This window comes from Nyctereutes procyonoides, unplaced genomic scaffold (assembly GCF_905146905.1).
Source record: "Nyctereutes procyonoides isolate TBG_1078 unplaced genomic scaffold, NYPRO_anot_genome, whole genome shotgun sequence".
NCBI lineage: Eukaryota > Metazoa > Chordata > Mammalia > Carnivora > Canidae > Nyctereutes > Nyctereutes procyonoides.
The window spans coordinates 25,308,594-25,327,816 of record NW_026575146.1 but is presented as its reverse complement, the minus strand read 5'-3'; positions in this window follow the sequence as shown (position 1 = coordinate 25,327,816).

Below are 19,223 nucleotides of genomic sequence, written 5' to 3'. Positions count from 1 at the left end.
TTTCTACTAAGAAACGTAGGCCTTAGTTTCTACAGCACTGGGGACATGAATTATGTGAGTACCCTCCCCTCTTCTTCTGGTACTCCCCACCACAAGAACATAAGACTGTTAACTTTCTTTTTTTTAAGATTTATTTATTTATTTTAGAGAGAAACAGAGCATATCAGGGAAGGGACAGAGGGAGAGAATCTTCAAGCAGACTTCCCCCCTCCTGAGCTTGATCCCACAACCCTGAGATCATGACCTTAGCCAAAACCAAGTGTCAGATACTTAACTGACGGAGCCACCCAGGCCCCCCAGCTTTTTTTAAGAGAGAGAGAGAGAATCTTAAACAGGCTCCACGCCCAGCACCAGGCCCAACACAAGGCTCAGTCTCACAACCCGGAGATCACGACCTGAGCCGAAAATCAAGAGGGAAACACCTAGCCAACTGAGCCACCCAGGTGCCCCAAGACTGTTAGCTTTTAAATAGAGGCATCCAGATTCTGCTTAAGAAAGTACTCAAAGTTCCCTTTGCCTCTCCTAGCATGCCACACTCTTGCCACACTTCTATTCACATGCATCATACTATAGTGGCATTCTATGTTTTCACTTATTCAATCCACAAATAGTAAGCACCAAGAATGTTTCAGACACTATCCTAGGTCCTAGGGATTCAGCAGGGAGCAAGTTAGAGTTGCTTCTTGTTTTCATGGAGCTAAAGACTAGAAAAAAAAAAAAGGTCAAATATGCACAAAAAGTTAATAAAGCTTAAAAAAGGAAGATACCAGGGGTTATTCATTAATACAAATGCAGGACTTAATATGGCATTTGGCGTATATTTGTTTCTAACCCAACTGCCACCATCCATCCTGCACATAGGAGACACTAAGAAAGTGTTTGGTAAAGAGTGAAAAAATTGTTAAGAAATGGATAAAAGCTTTTTTAACTTCTGTTAAAAAAAAATATCAACATAATTTTTCATCTTAAGTTTTGCCTCCAACAGAACACAGCTCCTGCTGGGCCCTACTAACTCAAAGTTGAATGCAGACCCTATTTTTAGTGGATAATCTAGTGTTTACCTTAACTGTGAGATACCTAATTATAAGCTGTCATTAGAAAATTTGCATCATTGTACTTGCAAAAGCAAACTCACCCAAAATAGGACACTTTCTCATCTTTTAGTATGTTCATATTATACCAATTGTCTCAGGCAAAATCCATAGGAGTCCAAGCTGTGTTCCTCCATTCTAATTGCTTCTGAAATACTCACCATCATTAAAATGAACAGACACATCACATAGTCTCAACTCCATTAGGGTTTGGCTTGTTTAGTTTGTTTTGGTAGTAAGGGGCTGTTTGTCGTTTCAGTCATCATAGGTAAAGGCTGCTCCAGCCATGCCCACACACCTGGGGCTGGCTTCCTCAGGTCAGTGAAACACTCGAAGGGCACTAGTAGTGAGGTCAACGATAAAGATCTCCCTCTCTAGTGTCTTCAGCCTTTTTGTAGCCCTCTCTAATAATAGGATGAAGGATTCTAAGTCTGAAGTACATCCGTTAATAATTATATGATTATATTTTTTTCTAACAAGTTCAGCTTCCTTTTCCCAAGCTGGTCTTTCATCATTCTAACAGTGACTAACTGATTAGAATTATCACCCTCATTCACCTTATCTTCTTGTCTCTCACTTCTAGGAGAGGTGTTAATATAAATGAGCAAATAACAGAGAGGGAGAAAAACAAAGGATCTTAGAGAGATTAATTGATCCCTGAAAATCTGAACATGACTGTTGTCACTATCATAAATCAATATGCAGAATCTCTTTAAACGCTGGATAAAAACCATATGTCAAAACCATGATTAGAAGGTAAATAAATAAAATGACTTTAACAGAATCTTGGATGTATTTTGCCACTTTAAAAAAGTATAGGATAGATTGTTTTTTTCCTCTGGCCTCCTTCATACAATGATGATTACATTAAGGAGAAGCTTCAAAATTTCCACATTGTATAGCTGGGCTTTTAACCTCTCCCAAAGATCAGATAAAAGCTGCCAAACCAAAAAGCATTCTTGGCTCCTGTACACAGCTCAATCTTTAAATAGGAGTTTCAGCACGTCCAGGCAGGAGCAAAGACTTCTCCAGAGTCTTTATCTATTGATTAACTGTAGAGGATATTCTGTTTAAAATGAATCTTGAATACTCTCTAAAATAAGTGTTTCATTCTATTTTGGAGTAAAAGGTGTGAAGGGAAAAATGAGACATGTGTGCCCCTCCCCCACCCTGCAAATATATGTTACATTTTTGCCCACGATATTTCTGTAAAAAGCTAGAAGCAGAAGGAAAAAAAATCCATTTGACAATGAGAAAAATCCAAGATCAAGTGCCAAAATAGGGCAGAAGTCACTTGGTGAGTTGCTCTCACCACTCCCCACTTCACACTAGGAACTGCCCTAAGGCTTTGGGTTAAATTACTAATGTGCCCCACACCTCCAAAGGGGGGAGAGAGACCTTCCATTTTCTGTGATTCTGATGGTTGAGATACCAAAATTCCTAGGTAGAAGCCTCAGGAGCCCGCATCACATTGTCAAGAGATGAGTTTAAAGTGAGAGTTCCTCCAGTGTTCTTTTATGGTTGTTATCTTTATAATCATTACAAGTGGTGAATCAGCTAGGAAAACAGAAACCACTCTTGTCTCAAAAAAGAAGAAATTTAACACAGGGAATTAGTTGCATAAGTAATAGGAGAGCTGAGAAGCCAAATGGGATGGTGAATTGTGATTTCAAGTCAGGAATTAGCAATGGCAGGATGCCACTATCTTGGGCAGGAAATAGAAAGGCACAAGGTGGAGGTGATGTCATCAAAGATCAGAAATGGTCAAAACAAGAGCTAGATCCACAATGGAGGACTTTCTAGCAGGACCTGAAATTGTAAAAGGAAATAGGAGTTAGAATCACGAAGGTGATTTAGCAACTGCTTAGAGCACCACTAGAAACACAGTGAATGGAAGAGATACCCTGGCTTCTCCCCGCCTCCTACCTTCCAGTCTCTACCAATGCCTTCACTGGTCAAGACTACTAGGAAAACGGATCAAGAGAATCTGGGAAATGTAATTTGCTGAAATGTGAAGCCAAGCTGAGGATGGTTGAGAGAAACAAGTAAATGTCTGACAAAGGTGACTAGAGCTAGACTCACCATTTGGGATCTCTGCGTAGATTAAGGGGTCTTCATAGAAAAAACAAGCCTTAAGACTACCAGCTTATAGATGAGACACCTGGGTGGCTCCGTGGGTTAAGCCTCCAATTCTTGATTTTGGCTTGGGTCATCATCTCAGGGTTGTGAGATGGAGAGCCCAGTGTCAGGCTCCATGCGGGTGTGGAAACTGCTTAAAATTCCCTCTCTCACTCTCTCTCCCCTGGCCTCTCTAAACAAAAACAAAAACAAAACAAGACTACCAGCTGCTAGAAACTAATAGATTGAGAGCTTTGATTGCAATGATCTATGCACCCAGGTACCCTCTCTGAGCTACACAGCAAAAATATTGGACGTATTTTTGAGTCTTCGTATCTCAGTAGTCAATTTGCTAGCTAGAAGCCACATCTGCCCATCCATGAAAGTTCAAAAAAAGTTTAACAAGTGCTTTCAGCCAAAGAATAGACCCAGGGAAGGAATCCATGAAGCATTTGTTCCCAGAGAATAATAGAAGGGCAGATTGACTTAAAACCCGCAGAAAGCATGGCCATCAAAATGATTGTCTAAGAAGTCAGTGATTAAACTTTGGCCACCCTGCTTTGGATCACAATTGATCTTAACTCCAAATTTTCATATGACTGATAGTAGCACTTTTTTAAGCCTTTATCTGCCAACCCAAATACATCAGGCTAGTTTTATATCCTACTTAGTGGAGCATAAAAATGATGAAAGCTAAATGATCGTGCAAGAGAGAGAACTTAGATTTTTTTTTAAGACACTGACTCTATTAGTTTAATAATACTCACCAGTATAGAATCCTGTAATTAAAGAAAAAAAAAGGTACTTAAAAGACATTTTGGAGCATTCTGTTCTGCATTCCTCACTTGGTTTAGATGGCAATGCCTTCTTTTCCAAGCCCAGTTCAAGTGTTACCTCTGAACCTTTTTCTGTCTTGCTCCTTTTTGTTCTGATAGAACCTTGTACAAGTCTAAATGGTTGTTATTTATTATATTATATTGGAAGTATTTGTTGCCAGTCTAACTCTCTCAACTAGTGATTTAGATCAAAACAACCTGTCGAAAGCAATTTAACTTTACAAATTGGACAAATATAAGTCTAGTTTGCACTATAATTTAGTCAAAAATTAATAACTCCAGTCCCTGTTGTCAAATCTGATTATTTTGTTGCAGAATGGGGTTGTTTTGCAATGGTCTGTGAGTTGCGAATTAAGCTTTCCGCCCCCCCCCCCCAAATCAGGACTGGAGCTTTTCTTTTTATTTTTTTTTTATTATTATTATTATTTTTTGCTAATGTATTTTCGGCCAATTGTTGCTACTCTGTGTTATTTGTAAAAGTTGAAACAACCAAAATATCCAATTTAGGAGATTGGTTGAAACAAATTTGCAGTATTAGGAGGCAAATTGGAACAATTTCAAAGTCCAAAATTCATTGGCTGGAAGACAATGTGTAAGTAATGTTTTCCTTTTTATAGAAAAATATTATAATGATACCTACTCATCCTTGACACTAGCTCATAGGATACAATAAGTACCTAACAAATGAGTATGTGCTGTAGACTAAATGTGTTCCTCCAAGAGTCACATGTTGAAAACGAGTTCTCAGTGTGATGGTATTTGGAGGGATAGGTCACGAGCGTGGAGTCATCATGAATGGGACTAGTTCCTGTATGGAAGAGAACACAGAGAGCTCCCTCACTCCTTCCACCACATTAGGACACAGCAAATAAACTATGAACCAGGAATCAGGTCCTCACACGACTCCAAATCTTCTGGCACAATAAATTAATAATTAATAATAATAATAATAATAATATCTCCCAGCCTCCAAAACTGTGAGAAATAAGTGCTTATCAGCCACCCAGTCTATGGTACTTTGTTACAGCAGCCTGAATGGACTAAAATAGCATGAATATAATTTTTGTTATTTTTTTCTCTGAATTCAATCCATATCAATAGATGGCACTCATTCTTTCAGGCCTTCAACAAATGTGTGTATACTCAAAGGTCTTTATCAAAGATTTTGCATGAATGCACTAATTCAATTGTGATTCTACTGAGTTAAGATGCTATTTTTTCAAAATTGGGAAGAGACATTGTTTCTCTCCCTACTCTTCCCTCAGACAGTCTGTTTCTCTAATTCCCAGTTTCTCCATTCCTTACTCCTCCTCCCCAAATGTTAAGCAAAAGTCTCACTATCCATAAACCATATGCTGGGACAAAGTTATTCCTTTCATAAGTTATTTTCTGCCCAACACTAAGAATTTCATTTAGACAACACTCCTGAGGGCTCTCTATATCAGAGTTGTATATTACTGCTAAAGGCAAAGGGAGAAAAAAGAATTCGCATACTCATAAACTGTTATTGAGTGCTTATCTGCTTCCAAAGGCTGAATGAGAGGGTGATTGCAACAGACATCCTTAAAACCGATCCTAGCAAAGTGTCGACTTTGGTTTTATTTTTTATTTTTTTATTTTTTTAATAATGTTAATGTTAATGTTAACATTAACATTCTTTTTTTTTTTTTTAATTTTTATTTATTTATGATAGTCACACACAGAGAGAGAGAGAGGCAGAGACACAGGCAGAGGGAGAAGCAGGCTCCATGCACCGGGAGCCCGACGTGGGATTCGATCCCGGGTCTCCAGAATCGCGCCCTGGGCCAAAGGCAGGCGCCAAACCGCTGCGCCACCCAGGGATCCCTCGACTTTGGTTTTATTTCCAGTTTATGGTACAGGAGATGTGAAATCTAATGTGGTATGTTAATGAACATTAATAGTCTATAATCAGTTTATAATAAGAAATCAGTTAAACAAAGAAGTAATTAGCTTGCTTAAAGATGTAATTAATAAAATTACTAATTCAGGTCAGGATTTAATTGCTTTTGGCAAGACTTTTGTTGGACTTACAGTAAGTTGCAGGCCCATCAGATTACTGCAGAGAGGTAGTTTTTATAGAACACAAAGGGCCTTACATATGGTATGCACCCAAAAGTACCCATCCCACAAATGATGGAAAGTAGGCATGCTGCAGTTTTTTAAATGGAGCGCTAAAATGAAACAAGAATAATGAGGCATTTGGATTATGAGAATAGAAAGGTTGTATTTTAGAATAGTTTCCATAAAATAAATTATTTGCTGCAACATCAACCAACAGCTTTAGTCCTGAATTTTGAAATACCCAATGCAAAAAATAATAATAATATCAACATTCTCCTATTTGGATTTTTATGGCATACTTTCACATACATTATTTTATTTCATCATTCTAAAGGAGAAAATGTCATTCATATATGTATATAGTATGTATACATGTTTCAATGTAAACAGCACATTTTGGCACATTTCCAGAGTGCACACCAAAGAGCATAACCACAAGAAGCTGCTGGTATGGTGTGAGATGAGCAATTGTTGACCTAGGGGTCCATGGATGGGGCCTGTGAGTTTATGTTCATTTTTCGGAGATGGGGATCCAAATTTTTAATCAGACTCTCAAAGGGGAAAGAAGATGAAAAATGTTGGAAACCACTATTCTAGATAGATGCTGGAGTCACCAAGTAAACATAGTCGGGCCAGTTAATCCAAGAGCTCTCCAAATGTAGGTTCTTTGAACTCTTTGAATCTGGAGAATTCTGCTAACATTGCTCATTTTCCTTCCATGATCCCTGTTAACATATGATGAAGAAGGTGAGTGGTTTGTTTGGGTTTTTTTTTAAACCATTTGGGAGCTGTTATTAGAATACCGAGGAAAAAATGCACATGTGAGAAAGGAAGTTGCTACTATGTGTGGTGCTCTAGGTATTTTCTGCTAGACCAGGTAAGTTCAGCCAGGGGCAAAGTGCATCCTGATAAACTTCGGAAAACCAAGTACAGTCTCTCAAGTCACCAGGGTGCAATAGAAGAAGTGCTTTCTTCATTTGTTAGGTGATCAAAAAATGACAATCTGGATTCTGAGACATACTTTGAAAAAGTCTGTTGCAAAGTGACTCCTGAGAAGAAAATGTATATCCACTAGGGACAAAACTGAATCAGCCAGAAGCACCCAGAATTAATTAAAACAATGCCGTGGTCATTCCAAATACTGAGATAGCTGCAGATGTCAATTTCTTGCAATAGGAAATATTATAGAAGTGATTTATTTTCATTAAGTCCATTTTCTAAGTGCTGTTCCCGAGAACATGCATTGGTTTCCTGTACGTCACAGGCCGAGGCCTGATTTGTGCTTGTGTTCCAATTTTCTTCATCATAATATTTCCCCAACTACTCTGTTTTATGGTTATATGTGCAATCGATCTCTATATAGAGATTTATGTCAAAATAGATGCCACAAGCTAGGAAATGCTAAATTAATCCCATTACTCTCTTTTGTGGGAAAGAAATGCTTATTGTTGACCAAATACCAGTCTAACTGGCTGCTCTCTCACTGGAATAATATGTTCCAGAATGGGATTCCCGAGCAGTAGGGGTGTTCATTAAAACATTAATTGCAGGCTCTCCTGGAAACACTAACACTGAGCCACTAAGTATGAGACTAAATATAAATGTTTCCTTTCACCCAGAATCCATACAATGTGTAACTTTCTATTACCAAGCTATTGAGATTATGATAAAAGTTGTCCTTAATACCAACATAATAATAACAGGAACAAAAAGAAAAAACAAAAAAACAGAAACCAGAACCACAAGCATAACAAGTCAAGGTATCAGGTGAATGCAAGTTCAGGAGAGGATCTGTTGTAAGGTAACTGGTGAAGGGTTGGCCCAGTGCTGCCGTCCCATTACAGTTTGTTCATAGTAAAGCCATCCCTAGATCCCTAGAGCCTAATTAAAAGCAAAAAAGACAAAGCCCCCAAAGCAACCCAATCCTCAGGGGCTCAGCTGCATTTCTGCCCAGAGAACAGCCACCCAGATAAAGCCTGATGCCCCTGCTCCCCTGGCTGTTCCTGACACCCTCTCCGGTTCTGTCCTGCCCTGGCACCTCCAGCTCGTGCCTTACAAGCTCCAGCTGTTTCCCTCCATCATTTGCTAGAGAGCAAATCCATCAAGCAAGGCCAGAAGCCAATTCTGGATTTGACAGGTGTCTGACTTGGAGAGATCTCAAGCATGTTTCTTGAGCACTCAGCGTGGGCCCAACAGCTTGTGTTGTTTCCAGAAAGCCCATTCAGGACACTGCCAAGGACCACAGAGCTCGGTGCCCTGTGACCAGGAGCATGCCACTTCATCAGAGCACGTGCGCTGCCAGCAAACCTGTCACCCAGGAAAGACAAAGCAAAGCCCTGTGTTCACAGACAGGTCTGTGGGTGCAGTCTGATGGGAAAATCTAATTAACAGGCATCTCTTGAGCAGCCAGTAATGTGCTCTCCACCAGCACAGGCCACGGGTCCTCACTGAAAACCAGAGATTGGAACAAAGGGGTGAAGGATATGAAGAATTAGCCAAGGAGCTTTTTGGGTTATCCAGGGAAAGGGTGACCCGGGCAGAGGGACTGGCTAGAGCAAAGGACTTATGGTACGATGGGCCAGATGCCTGGGTGCCTCAGGTGGCTAAGCACCTGACTCTTGATTTCAGCTCAGGTCGTGATCCCAGGGTTGTGGGGGTAGAGCCCCGCATCAGGCTCTACACTCAGTAGGGAGTCTGCTTGAAAATTCTCTCTCTCTGCCTCTCCCTCTCTTTCTCTAATAAATAAGTAAATCTTCAAAGAAATAAAGATATAGCAGGGCAAGAGGATGGGCCATGGAAGGTCAAGAAACAATAAGGAGACAGGGCAAGAGTGAAGTGTGGGAGGGCATAAGTGAGAAGCCAGAGGGGGCCTGAGGTGCACGTGGACCAGCAGGTTCTTGGGAAGGAGGGAGGCACACTGGAGAGGGGACAGAGAGCAGCTGGAGGCCCTCCCAGGAGAGGATGCTTAGCACCAGGGAAGCTGGAGTGCTCCCTCTCTCTGGGGGTCCTCGGGGGGAGGGGCAGCAAGTTGCAGGCGCCTTGGCTAGGGCTTCTGCTACCTCTCTTATGGGCAGTGAGGAAGTGAGATGCTGACACCAAGAGGAAGAAGTCTCCTCCTACTCTAGAGGTGCAGATGCTTCGACGGGCGTCTACAGCAGCCAGATTTCCAAAAGCTGGATCTCAGTCCTTCGCACAGACCTCCCCACCCAAGGGGGGAGCCCCGCACAGTAAGGTGGGGTGGATCCCTTCCCCTCAGGCCATATACTGTGCTTTCCTTTCCAGGCCTACCCTCCACCTGGATGGAAAGAGAAAACGAGGGATGACAAGAAGGAGCAAGAGCCCTAGTGACCATACCGGGATCTGTTCCACTTGCATGTAAATGAGTTCCCGGAGTTGTTCCTCCAGGTTGTCACCCAGCAGCCCTGCCCTCCCCATTCCTCTTCCCCTTCCCGGAACTAGCTGCCTGGTCCCTCTCTGTTCTACAGCAGGTTGCAGCTAAAAGTGTTGGGTCCCAGGGAGAAGGCCCAATTTCTAAACCCCAGGGAAAGCGCCACCCTTGCCTATCTTTACCAAGAGAGGCTTCCAGGGAAGGCCTAGACAGCGACTCTGAGCTCAGTGCGTTTTTGAACGAGATGGAGGAAAGAAAACTGCCCTGGAGACCAGGGTGAGCCTTGGGAGACAGGGAATGAAGGCACGAAAGGCGCCCCCAGTGGCCAGAAAGGGAGGGCGCCAGGGGCCTGGAAGATTCTAGGGAAGATGAGAAATTCAAGACTAAGGCCAACAGGGCAACCGGCCCCACAACGGGAGGCTGAAGACAAGTCAAAAACAAGTTGCATAAGCTGGGTGGGGCGAGACTCAGCCAGGCTGTTGAGAGCAGGGGAAAAGTTTAGAATTTTCCAGGAAGAAACCCAGGGTCATTGCAGATGTCCCGAGCTGGGCTGCTCTGGTGGCGGGAGCGCTGCAGGCCTCGGGCCTCCCCCAGCCAGCGGGTCCCACGCGCCAGGGCCCAGCCGGCAGGCACCACGGAGGAGGCTCTCCTTTTTTTTTTTAAAGATTTTATTTATTCATTCATGAGAGACACAGAGAGAATGAGAGAGAGAGAGAGAGAGAGAGAGAGAGAGAGAGGCAGAGACACGGGCAGAGGGAGAAGCAGGCTCCATGCACCGAGAGCCCGACGGGGGATTCGATCCCGGGTCTCCAGGATCATGCCCTGGGCTGAAGGGGGCGCTACACCACTGAGCCACCCAGGGATCGCCCTCCTCCTGTCCTTCTGTCCTTCTCCCGGGACAGCTGCCACCCAGGGATCGCCCTCCTCCTGTCCTTCTGTCCTTCTCCCGGGACAGCTGCCACCCAGGGATCGCCCTCCTCCTGTCCTTCTGTCCTTCTCCCGTGGAGCTGACCCCCGCCACCCCCCCATCCCCACCTCCACCCCCCACCCCACGTCCACTCCCCCACCACCACACCCCACCCACACACACCGCATCCCCACCTCCACACCCTCCACCCCACCTCCACGCCTCCATCCCCCACCTCTACCCCCACATCCCACCCCCACACACCCCATCCCCACCTCCACACCCCATCCCCCACCTCCACCCTCCATCCACACCTCCACCCCCCATCCACACCTCCAGCCCCATCCACACCTCCACCCTCATCCACACCTCCAGCCCCTCATCCACACCTCCACCCCCATCCACACTCCACCCCCATCCACACCTCCAGCCCCTCATCCACACCTCCAGCCCCCATCCACACCTCCAGCCCCTCAACCACACCTCCAGCCCCCCATCCACACCTCCACCCCCCCATCCACACCTCCACCCTCATCCACACCTCCACCACCATCCACACCTCCACCCCCCATCCACACCTCCAGCCCCCCATCCACACCTCCACCCCCATCCACACCTCCAGCCCCCCATCCACACCTCCACCCCCCCATCCACACCTCCACCCACATCCACACCTCCACCCCCATCCACACCTCCAGCCCCATCCACACCTCCACTCCCTCATCCACACCTCCACCCCCATCCAAACCTCCACCACCATCCACACCTCCAGCCCCCCATCCACACCTCCACCCCTCCATCCACACCTCCACCCTCATCCACACCTCCACCACCATCCACACCTCCAGCCCCCCATCCACACCTCCACTCCCCCATCACACCTCCACCCCCATCCACACCTCCAGCCCCCCATCCACACCTCCACCCCCCCATCCACACCTCCACCCTCATCCACACCTCCACCACCATCCACACCTCCAGCCCCCCATCCACACCTCCAGTCCCCCATCCACACCTCCACCCTCATCCACACCTCCACCACCATCCACACCTCCACCCCCCATCCACACCTCCACCCCATCCACACCTCCAGCCCCCCCATCCACACCTCCAGCCCCTCATCCACACCTCCACCCTCATCCACACCTCCAGCCCCCCTTCCACACCTCCAGCCCCCCATCCACACCTCCACCCTCATCCACACCTCCAGCCCCCCATTCACACCTCCAGCCCCCCATCCACACCTCCAGCCCCCCATCCACACCTCCACCCTCATCCACACCTCCACCACCATCCACACCTCCAGCCCCCCATTCACACCTCCAGCCCCCCATCCACACCTCCAGCCCCTCATCCACACCTCCAGCCCCCCATCCACACCTCCACCCTCATCCACACCTCCACCGCCATCCACACCTCCAGCCCCTCATCCACACCTCCAGCCCCCCATCCACACCTCCAGCCCCCCATCCACACCTCCAGCCCCTCATCCACACCTCCAGCCCCCCATTCACACCTCCACCTCCCCATCCACACCTCCACCCTCATCCACACCTCCACCACCATCCACACCTCCAGCCCCCCATCCACACCTCCACCCCCCCATCCACACCTCCACCCTCATCCACACCTCCACCCCCATCCACACCTCCACCCCATCCACACCTCCAGCCCCCCATCCACACCTCCACCCTCATCCACACCTCCACCACCATCCACACCTCCAGCCCCTCATCCACACCTCCACCCCCATCCACACTTCCACCCCCATCCACACCTCCAGCCCCCCATCCACACCTCCAGCCCCTCATCCACACCTCCAGCCCCCCATCCACACCTCCAGCCCCCCATCCACACCTCCAGCCCCCCATCCACACCTCCACCCCCCCATCCACACCTCCACCCTCATCCACACCTCCACCACCATCCACACCTCCAGCCCCCCATCCACACCTCCAGCCCCCCATCACACCTCCACCCCCATCCACACCTCCAACACCATCCACACCTCCACCCCCCCATCCACACCTCCACCCTCATCCACACCTCCAGCCCCCCTTCCACACCTCCAGCCCCCCATCCACACCTCCACCCTCATCCACACCTCCACCACCATCCACACCTCCAGCCCCCCATCCACACCTCCAGCCCCTCATCCACACCTCCACCCTCATCCACACCTCCAGCCCCCCAATCACACCTCCACCCCCCCATCCACACCTCCACCCTCATCCACACCTCCACCACCATCCACACCTCCAGCCCCTCATCCATACCTCCAGCCCCCCATCCACACCTCCACCCCATCCACACTTCCACACCCATCCACACCTCCAGCCCCTCATCCACACCTCCAGCCCCCATCCACACCTCCAGCCCCTCATCCACACCTCCAGCCCCCCATCCACACCTCCACCCCCCATCCACACCTCCACCTCCCCATCCACACCTCCACCTCCCCATCCACACCTCCACCCCCCCATCCACACCTCCACCTCCCCATCCACACCTCCACCCCCCCATCCACACCTCCACCCTCATCCACACCTCCACCACCATCCACACCTCCAGCCCCTCATCCACACCTCCAGCCCCCCATCCACACCTCCACTCCCATCCACACTTCCACCCCCATCCACACCTCCAGCCCCCCATCCACACCTCCAGCCCCCATCCACACCTCCACCCTCATCCACACCTCCACCGCCATCCACACCTCCAGCCCCTCATCCACACCTCCAGCCCCCCATCCACACCTCCAGCCCCCCATCCACACCTCCAGCCCCTCATCCACACCTCCAGCCCCCCATTCACACCTCCACCTCCCCATCCACACCTCCACCCTCATCCACACCTCCACCACCATCCACACCTCCAGCCCCCCATCCACACCTCCACCCCCCCATCCACACCTCCACCCTCATCCACACCTCCACCCCCATCCACACCTCCACCCCATCCACACCTCCACCCCCCATCCACACCTCCACCCTCATCCACACCTCCACCACCATCCACACCTCCAGCCCCTCATCCACACCTCCACCCCCATCCACACTTCCACCCCCATCCACACCTCCAGCTCCCCATCCACACCTCCAGCCCCCCATCCACACCTCCAGCCCCTCATCCACACCTCCAGCCCCCCATCCACACCTCCAGCCCCCCATCCACACCTCCAGCCCCCCATCCACACCTCCACCCCCCCATCCACACCTCCACCCTCATCCACACCTCCACCACCATCCACACCTCCAGCCCCCCATCCACACCTCCAGCCCCCCATCACACCTCCACCCCCATCCACACCTCCAACACCATCCACACCTCCACCCCCCCATCCACACCTCCACCCTCATCCACACCTCCAGCCCCCCTTCCACACCTCCAGCCCCCCATCCACACCTCCACCCTCATCCACACCTCCACCACCATCCACACCTCCAGCCCCCCATCCACACCTCCAGCCCCTCATCCACACCTCCACCCTCATCCACACCTCCACCCCCCAATCACACCTCCACCCCCCCATCCACACCTCCACCCTCATCCACACCTCCACCACCATCCACACCTCCAGCCCCTCATCCATACCTCCAGCCCCCCATCCACACCTCCACCCCATCCACACTTCCACACCCATCCACACCTCTAGCCCCTCATCCACACCTCCAGCCCCCCATCCACACCTCCAGCCCCTCATCCACACCTCCACCCCCCCATCCACACCTCCACCTCCCCATCCACACCTCCACCTCCCCATCCACACCTCCACCCCCCCATCCACACCTCCACCCCCCCATCCACACCTCCACCTCCCCATCCACACCTCCACCTCCCCATCCACACCTCCACCACCATCCACACCTCCACCCCCCATCCACACCTCCACTCCCATCCACACCTCCACCCCCATCCACACTTCCACCCCCATCCACACCTCCAGCCCCCCATCCACACCTCCACCCCTCATCCACACCTCCAGCCCCCCATCCACACCTCCACCCCCCCATCCACACCTCCACCCCCATCCACACCTCCAGCCCCCCATCCACACCTCCACTCCCCCATCCACACCTCCAGCCCCCATCCACACCTCCACCACCATCCACACCTCTACCACCATCCACACCTCCACCACCATCCACACCTCCAGCCCCCCATCCACACCTCAACCCCCCCATCCACACCTCCACCCTCATCCACACCTCCACCACCATCCACACCTCCAGCCCCAATCACACCTCCACCCCCCCATCCACACCTCCACCCTCATCCACACCTCCACCACCATCCACACCTCCACCCCCATCCACACCTCCAGCCCCCCATCCACACCTCCACCCCCCCATCCACACCTCCACCCCCATCCACACCTCCACCCCCCATCCAAACCTCCACCACCATCCACACCTCCAGCCCCCCATCCACACCTCCACCCCCCCATCCACACCTCCACCCTCATCCACACCTCCACCACCATCCACACCTCCAGCCCCCCATCCACACCTCCAGTCCCCCATCCACACCTCCACCCTCATCCACACCTCCACACCATCCACACCTCCAGCCCCCCATCCACACCTCCAGTCCCCCATCCACACCTCCACCACCATCCACACCTCCACCACCATCCACACCTCCACCCTCATCCACACCTCCACCACCATCCACACCTCCACCCCCATCCACACCTCCAGCCCCGATCCACACCTCCACCCCCCCATCCACACCTCCACCCCCATCCACACCTCCACCCCCCCATCCACACCTCCACCCTCATCCACACCTCCACCACCATCCACACCTCCACCCCCCATCCACACCTCCACTCCCCCATCCACACCTCCAGCCCCCATCCACACCCTCCACCACCATCCACACCTCTACCACCATCCACACCTCCACCACCATCCACACCTCCAGCCCCCCCATCCACACCTCCACCCCCCCATCCACACCTCCACCCTCATCCACACCTCCACCACCATCCACACCTCCAGCCCCCCATCCACACCTCCACTCCCCCCATCACACCTCCACCACCATCCACACCTCCAGCCCCCCATCCACACCTCCACCCCCCCATCCACACCTCCACCCTCATCCACATCTCCACCACCATCCACACCTCCAGCCCCCTCCACACCTCCACCCCTCCTACCCCCCCGCACCTGCGCCTGCCCTCCCGCTCAGGCGCAGGGACTGAGGCTCGGGAAGAGTGGCCTGGGCTCCGGCGCTGGTGGAGGCCGCTCGGGGCTCCGACCCGCGGGGCGGCCAGGCAGGCGTCAGCCCAGCTGGGCCCGGGCGCGGAGCTGACTGAGGGCCGTGGGGCGGGGCGGGGGGGTTGCTGAGGCCGCAGGAGACCTGGACTTGCAGCCCCCCCAGTCTGAGCTCCCATCCGGGGCGGGGAAGGGCAGCGGGGCCCAGCCCCAGCCCCCACCCCCGGGTCCCAGCCCCGCCCCCTTGGCGCCAGCCCGAGAGGGAGGGAGGGAGGGAGGGAGGGAGGGAGGGAGGGAGGGAGGGAGGCCTGCGGGTGGGGAAGCGCCGCCCTGGCCCCTCCGCCCCGCACTGGAGCGTGAGTCGCGCCCGCGCCGCGATGCTGCGGGGTCACCTGGCGCCGCCCCGCGGTGTTGGCCGCACGGAGCAGCCTTGTCACAATCCAGGGGCGAGGGCTCTTGGCCGTGTGATGTGATGATTCTTTAAACCGCGGTGTTTGGGCTACAGTTAAGTGTGTGTATCATTTATTTAAAGTTCATGCTATTAATTAACAAAGGTCTGCTTTAACCCTGCCCGTCATTTGCTTCCAGAAAAGGGGGAGGGGATGTTGTTGTTTGCTTTAAAACGAAAAAAATCTCCGAGTAGCAGAATGAACCACGAGTTGGCTGTGAAGGGGGGCGGTGAGCAGCGGGCCCCCCCCCCCCGGCCCCCGCGCGCCCTTCCTACCCTGACCTTGGCTCCCGGCTCATCTCAGCCTGGGATACGCAGCTTCCCAGCCCACGGCTCCAGTTCCTTTGACTTCCTGAAGATTTCCTTTCTTCAGATCTTGATGTGAGACAAGATTCCATCAAAATCCTAGAGGAGAACACCCTGTTTGAACTTGGCCACAGTAACTTCTTGCAAGATACATCCACGAAGGCAAGAGAAGCAAAAGCAAAAATGAACTATTGGGACTTCATCAAGATAAGAAGCTTTTGCACAGCAAAGGATACAGTCAACAAAACTAAAAGACAACCTACAGAATGGGAGAAGATATTTGCAAATGACGTATCAGATAAAGGGCTAGTATCCAAGATCTATAAAGAACTTATTAAACTCAACAGCAAAGAAACAAACAATCCAATCATGAAATGGGCAAAGGACATGAAGAGAAATATCACAGAGGATGACATAGACATGGCCAACATGCACATGAGGAAATGCTCTGCATCACTCGCCATCAGGGAAATACAAATCAAAACCACAATGAGATACCACCTCACACCCGTGAGAATGGGGAAAATTAACAAGGCAGGAAACAACAAATGTTGGAGAGGATGCGGAGAAAAGGGAACCCTCCTGCACTGTTGGTGGGAATGGGAACTGGTGCAGCCACTCTGGAAAACTGTGTGGAGGTTCCTCAAAGAGTTAAAAATAGACCTGCCCTACGACCCAGCAATTGCACTGTTGGGGATTTACCCCAAAGATTCAGATGCAATGAAACGCCGGGACACCTGCACCCCGATGTTTCTAGCAGCCATGTCCACAATAGCCAAACTGTGGAAGGAACCTCGGTGTCCATCGAAAGATGAATGGATAAAGAAGATGTGGTCTATGTATACAATGGAATATTCCTCAGCCATTAGAAACGACAAATACCCACCATTTGCTTAGAATTGGAGGGTATTATGCTGAGTGAAATAAGTCAATCGGAGAAGGACAAACATTATATGGTCTCATTCATTTGGGGAATATAAATAATAGTGAAAGGGAATAGGGGGAAAGGAGAAAAATGAGTGGGAAATATCAGAGAGGGAGACAGAACGTGAGAGACTCCTAACTCTGGGAAACGAACTAGGGGTGGTGGAAGGGGAGGAGGGCAGGGGTGGGGGTGACGGGCCCTGAGGGGGGCACTTGACGGGATGAGCACTGGGTGTTATTCTATATGTTGGCAAATTGAACACCAATAAAAAATAAATTTAGAAAGAAAAAAAAAAGAAGAAAGAAAGAAGAAAGAAAAAGAAAGAAAAAAGAAAGAAAGAAAGAAAGAAAGAAAGAAAGAAAGAAAGAAAGAAAGAAAGAAAGAAAGAAGAAAGAAACCTCCTCAACCAGAAAAAAAAATCCTTTCTTCTGGACCAGCCAACCTCTCAGAGAACTGAACTCATTAAACCTCTAAAGGCAGAGCGTGCCCTTGGCATCCTGACCCTGTTGACCCTCTTCTGAACTGCATGACCGTGATGGGGGCCATCCTGAGCCATTAGCCACAGCTTGTGACACAAACCACTGAGCCGCCACCCCAGTTGCAGCTGGAGGTCATGGGACAGGAGCAGCAAGGGTTTACACAGGAGCCTCCCTGGTGGAGACTCAGGACCAGCAGCAGTTCTGTGTCTTTGGCCTTATAATTTCCATTCAGCCTGGTTTAAAATCTACTGTAGCCACTTAGGTTCCAGCCAGGAAAGAACTGCCTCTGGAAAGTCCAGATAAGCCGTCCCTCCTGCCACGGAAGCTGGCATTCATTAGGTAAGGTCCTGGGCTACAGTACACACATCTCCTCCTCTAATGAGCTATTTTAGGCAGAAAGAGGAAATGATGATCCACTGCCGGCCGCTGTGTTTATAGACTCAGCATGTCCTTGAGTTTGTGTGAGTTCGGAGGACTCTTCAGAGGGTTACCAGGGGCATAAACTCGGGGGTTGGTTAGGTCAGTGGGTGTTCGGGATGACTAAAAGCTATCATAAAAATGCGCTTACCTTTTATTCTTTCCACCTAAAGAGCACACTCCTGAATGGACCTCATCAATCTCCCTTCTCAAAACCCTTTTTTGGTGGTCAAAGAAATGTCCAGAGCACCCAGACCATTCTGCAGGGCGGGGGGTGGGGGGGGCCGCATTGCAAGCCTGGCTGAGAAAACAGTGCCACCCAGGAGGTCACAGCTAGAGTAGTAGAAATGATTGAGTCCCTATCTTCCAAAAAGGACAATTGGCAAACTAATACCTGGTAACCATGTTTACCTTCACCCAGGGTCACCGATGAAAGGCAAAATGTACCAGTATGCTGCCCTGAACAGCTTGGGAGAAAACGAAAGTTTTTGGAAATCTCTTCTAAGCACACGATCAGAAACACAGGCGGAAATGTATATTCAGTTTTCACTGCAGTATTACTTATAATAGTGAAGAATCAAAACCAACCTACATTAGAAGTAATAAGAGAAATCGCTAATAAAATTAAGGCACATCAATAAGTCAGAATATCGCATTGCCATTAAAAAGGATGTTAACCCAAAAGATTTAATGATGTGGGAAAATATTCGTGATTAAGTAAAAAGCAGATAAAAATTGCATGTGCGGTAGGAGTAGGACTGCATTACCAGTACATTTCGTTTTTATTTTCTACTGTGTTTTCCAGATTTTCTTCAAAGGACATGCATCACTTGTATAATCAGAAAAACCTAAAGGCAGAACTAGAGATTTTAAAGTGCTAAGGCAATCACTTCACATGGTATATGTTTAATGTTTCTCAAGATAGTTAATTCTCCAATTGTATAAAAATAAGATTTAATTTCCACGTACAGTTCACTAATTGAACAAATACGTATCCGGTGCCA